Source organism: Alligator mississippiensis, chromosome 1 (assembly GCF_030867095.1).
Source record: "Alligator mississippiensis isolate rAllMis1 chromosome 1, rAllMis1, whole genome shotgun sequence".
Lineage (NCBI taxonomy): Eukaryota > Metazoa > Chordata > Crocodylia > Alligatoridae > Alligator > Alligator mississippiensis.
This window is the reverse complement of record NC_081824.1, coordinates 93,746,991-93,751,727: the sequence shown is the minus strand read 5'-3', so window position 1 is coordinate 93,751,727 and position 4,737 is coordinate 93,746,991. Positions and strand designations below refer to the sequence as shown.

General features: G+C 45.4%; 1 long non-coding RNA gene across 1 annotated transcript; it reads left to right on the top strand.

The window, feature by feature from the left end:
• LOC109286255 (uncharacterized) lies at positions 1 to 4,154 on the top strand. Its single transcript, XR_009461555.1, has 3 exons — positions 1 to 204; positions 1,714 to 2,550; positions 3,766 to 4,154. It is a non-coding gene; the product is annotated as an uncharacterized LOC109286255 (long non-coding RNA).
• Positions 4,155 to 4,737: the final 583 nt, after the last annotated feature.

The following is a 4,737-nucleotide window of genomic DNA, read 5'->3' as shown; positions in this document are numbered from 1 at the left end:
CTTAAATTCTACCCAGAGACCAGTAGGCAGAAAAAGCAACTTTTTCACTTATTGTTAAATGCAAATTCAAAAAAAGATTAAAGCCATATTATCTAATCTGTATCACCTTTTAAGAGAGGAGCCTGGTCATCTGGTCAAGCACGGAAGTGGGCGACTTGCAGGAATGATGACAATCAATCTTCATGTAACACTTTGAAGTGCTGTGTAAGTGCTACATGTTAAATATTATAGTTGCTCCCATCCAGAATGTAATACCATGCTTCACGATGTATGTCTGTGTGGGTTTGAGGTTACAGGCCAGGCACTATTAAAATAATTCATAATGTGTTAGACACAGACAAGGCTCTTTAGGCCACGTGCCATGACAACCAAGGGATGATGGAAATATCATAACAGCTGAGGGAACATTTAACAACAGCCCTAAAAATCAGCCTTTTTGGCAAGCGATTGGCATAACAGCTTAATTTTATTATAACTACAGTCATTTAGGAAGGCTTAATTTGTGAGCTACTCATCAACCTGAGATAATTATAACAAAAGGTACTTCTTGATTTTCATGTCCCACATACAAAGAAGGCTGTTTTCTCTTTGGTTCTGAGAATAGCTCACTTACGCAGTTTGCAAAGTTCGAGTCTTTCACCAGGTTAAGCAAATGGCTTGCTCATAACAGAATCTGACCAGCCTTTGCCAGTTGTATGTGAGCGAGGGATGTGGATTTTTTCTGTGTTCTTGATTTGGAGATGACTTGGATGCAGTATGTTCTTAATGCCATGGCATTTTAGAGCTGCTCATACTTATTTAATGCAGATGAACATACAAGAAGTTTGACCAGGGAAATTCAGTGTCTTCACACACTTCCCTTTGCTGGTTTTTATTCTTTTTTAAAGGACCCTTGTCAGGGATAAAGTCTAATCAATTAAAAAAGATATATATGTTAAGAGTGGCTTCAGGTGATATACCTCCTCATGACTGTACTGTTGATGATTTTGGACTCCCATTTTAATTCTGGTTCTGACTCCATTTGTGTCCTTACAAAGTTTGCCTTTTCTCTCCAACTCTAAAAGAGAGTAAGTAATCATGAGTCTACTTAAATGATTAAAAGGTTCTGTAAAGTGCTTTGGAAAAGCGTTTTATAAGCTGCTGAAGCAAAGCCCTTCACGCACAATTATCCTAAGCATTGGTGTTTGTATTTAATCAGGTAGTAGGAAGGGTAGGGTGGCACCTTAGGAACTAACTAGCATGGCTTTTCATAGGCAACAACCTACTTTGTAGCATGCTGCTTTTAAATGCACAAAGAAGGAAAAATTAGGGCCCTGATTTTCAAAACTGGTGGCTAAGCCCATATTAGGTACTTTTTGAAAGCTGGGTCACTTATTTAGGTAATTAATGTGGATCTAGAAACCTATGTTTGGGCACCCCCAAGTTTTGCCAACAAGTTATTTAAGTTCTTGGCAAAATATTAAATTGAATAAATTGAACAGTTGTACTATATATGGAGAAAGAAATTGCATGTATTTTAAGAAAAATGCCAAAGTTCAAACTATACTGAAATGGTAACATGTTTTGATATTAAGCAAAATAGTTATGGAGCTTGACAGGATTTGCTTCTGGACAATATAAAATAAAGATAAACTATCCAGTAGACTTTTTTTTTTTCTTCATTTAATGAAAAATGTGACTCAGAATCTATGCCTGTCTCGGTTTTTCCTTTAGCTTGTGTATGGCTTCCAGCTGTCTCTGTTCTCCTGTGTTCAGCCATGCTACTCTGACCCAAAAAGCTTTAAAAGGAATGCTGGATCTCCCTAATTATCCTGATCCAAATGGAAGGTCAGGTTTTTATTATAATATAATATTTCTTTGTGTATGTGAGAGAGACTCTAAGGGAAGCTGTGGAATCTCCCTCATTGGAGGTTTCCCAACAAGAGCCTGGGACCAAGCATCTGTGTGGGATGGTTTGGAAATAGCAAACCTATTTGTGTAAGGGGGAGGGGAGGAATTCTGTAAAATTCATGTAGCGATTCTTAGTCTGTCTAAAATCTAATGTTCACAGACACATCTGTTCTCTCCTTTAAGCAGCACTCAGCTGCATTAGGCTGCTTGTGTAATGCTTAGAAACAGCTCTTGGATTTTAGCACAAACTGCTGCAGACGGCTGGATTCATCCAGGTTTGACCAAGCTCATGTGGTTTATTTAAATGAGTCTTGTGCCAGCTGAACTGGATGTTGATTTTAATATGTCCTGCAGATGTGCATTTCAACTGCAATTGCACATTGGACAGCAAACATTTCCTTAGCAATACCTCCCATTCTGCAAAAGGGTTCTCCAGAAAGAGTACATTGAAATACCCTTTAAAATGGATCCTCAATTTCCAGATGGGCACATATATGTAGAAAATGAGCAAATGATACAAAATATTAAGAGCTGTGTTTGTATAACACTGGTTTCTGTGGGACGTTCCTAGAAACGGAGCAGCAAGAAAGGAATGTGGAAAGTTCTGACCCATATCTGAAGATGAATGGTGAGGAAACTGAGGCAGAAAACTGCTGGCAGGTATCTTATAGCTTTGTCTGGATCTCCATAGCTCCTGTGTTGACTGAAGTAGAGAGCACTTGTTTCTAGAACTATCTCCAAAGTCTTTATGTTATCTACCATAGTAGTTCTCAACATTTTTTGTGTCAGGGTTCATTTGTAAACATCAATGGCCAGTCGCAACCCACAGTCCCCTGGCCCTGCCAGTGCCCCTCACTCCTATCCCACAGCCCCTTAGCCTTGCCGGTGCCCCTCACTCCCAAGCCATAGATCCCTGTGCCCTGCTGGTGCCCTCACTTCTGATCCACAGTCCCCTGCCCCCTGGGCCATGCTGGTTCCCCTCACTCCCAGTCTGCAGCCCTCTGCCCCTCCCAGCCCTGCTGGAGGGGGCCCCCAGCTGCCACCATCCCGCTCAGGCCAGAGCATGGTGGATTCCATAGATTCCATAGATATTAGGGCTAGAAGGGACCTCGAGAGATCATCGAGTCCAGCCCCCTGCCCCAGGGGCAGGAAGTCGTCTAGGGTCGAAGGATCCCAGCAAGATAAGTGTCCAAATGCTTCTTAAAGGAATCCAGAGTAGGTGGTTGTACCACTTTTGGAGGGAGCCTATTCCAGGCCTTGGGGGCTCAGACAGTAAAGAAGTTTTTCCTTATGTCCAGCCTAAAACAGTCTAGGGGGAGTTTGTGACCATTGGACATTGTCAGTCTTCAGGGAGTTCTGGTGAACAAGCGTTCCCCCAGATCCTGATGCACACCCTGATGTACTTATAGGCTGCTATCAGGTCCCCCCGAGCCTGCACTTTTCCAGACTGAAGAGTCCCATGGCTCTCAGCCTCTCATCATAAGGCCTGTTCTCCTGCCTTTTGATCATTTGCGTGGTTCTCTCAAGCTTCTCCACATCCTTCTTGAATTGTGGAGCCCAGAACTGGATACAGTAGTTCAGCTGCAGTCTCACCAAGGCTGAATACAGTGGGAGGATGATATCCTGAGATTTACTTGAGAAGCATCATTGGATGCAAGCCAGAGTTTGGTCTGCTTTACCAGTTGCAACATCACACTGGTGGCTCATGTTCATCTTGTGGTCAATCAGACCCCCAAGTCTCTTTTGGCTTTGGTGCTAGTGAGCGTAGCACTGCTGAGCCTATAAACATGATGTGGGTTTTTTTCCCCCAAAGTGGAGTACCTTACATTTGTCAGTATTGAAAGTCATCAGGTTTGTATCTGCTCACTATTTCAGCCTATCCAAGTCAGCCTGGATCACCAGCCTATCCTCAGGTGTGGATGCTCTACCCCAAAGTTTGGTGTCATTGGTAAACTTGGCCAGTCCACTTCTGACACCAATATCCACGTTGTTGGTAAAGACGTTGAAGAGAACAGGTCCAAGAATGGAGCCTTGGGGGTCACCACTGGTCACGGAGCACCATGATGATTCGCTTCCATCAACCACCAGTCTCTGGGTCTGACCTCGGAGCCAATTCCCCAACCATTGGACTGTGATGCACCCGAGGCCACAGTTGGCCAATTTTTTCAGGAGGAGATCATGGGACACCAGATCAAAGGCTTTTTTAAAGTCCAGGTATGTGAGGTCAATCTCTTCTCCCTTGTCCATTTGTAGCGGATGCAGCAGCTCCAGGTCATGCAGGTGGCAGCAGAGCAAGTCTGGCCCTGGCTGGAGGGAAGATGAGGGGAGGCCTGTGGCACTCCTTCTCCCTCCTCCCCCACCGCCCTGGGCTGGGGCTCCTGCACTGCATCAGGCAGCCTGGTCACAGCCCCACCTGCCCCCTGAACAGCATCTCCTGGCCACCCTGCCCCTGTGAGTACAGGCACTGGCTCTGGTGCCGCTGACTCAGTCACACAGCTCCCCACTGGCTCCCCCTGCCCTGATGTAGCCTTGGTGCCTGGCCGCCTTCCCCTAGTGCAGGGGCGGGCACTTATATTGGGCGGAGGGCCGCTTACTGAGCTTTGACAAGCCAAGGCAGATATATATTAATTTTCTACATTTTTTAGGGACCCTGTGGGCCGGATAGAATGGCCTGGTGGGCCGCATTTTGCCCACCCCTGCCCTAGTGCCAGCAGGCACCCCTCCATACAGCCCCTATCCCCTCCACACCCACACACACATCCTGGCCCTCCAAACCCCACTCCCCATACACTTACTTACCTGTATCCAGCTGCTGGGGCTGCTCCCAAGACCCTGTCTAGCTGCATG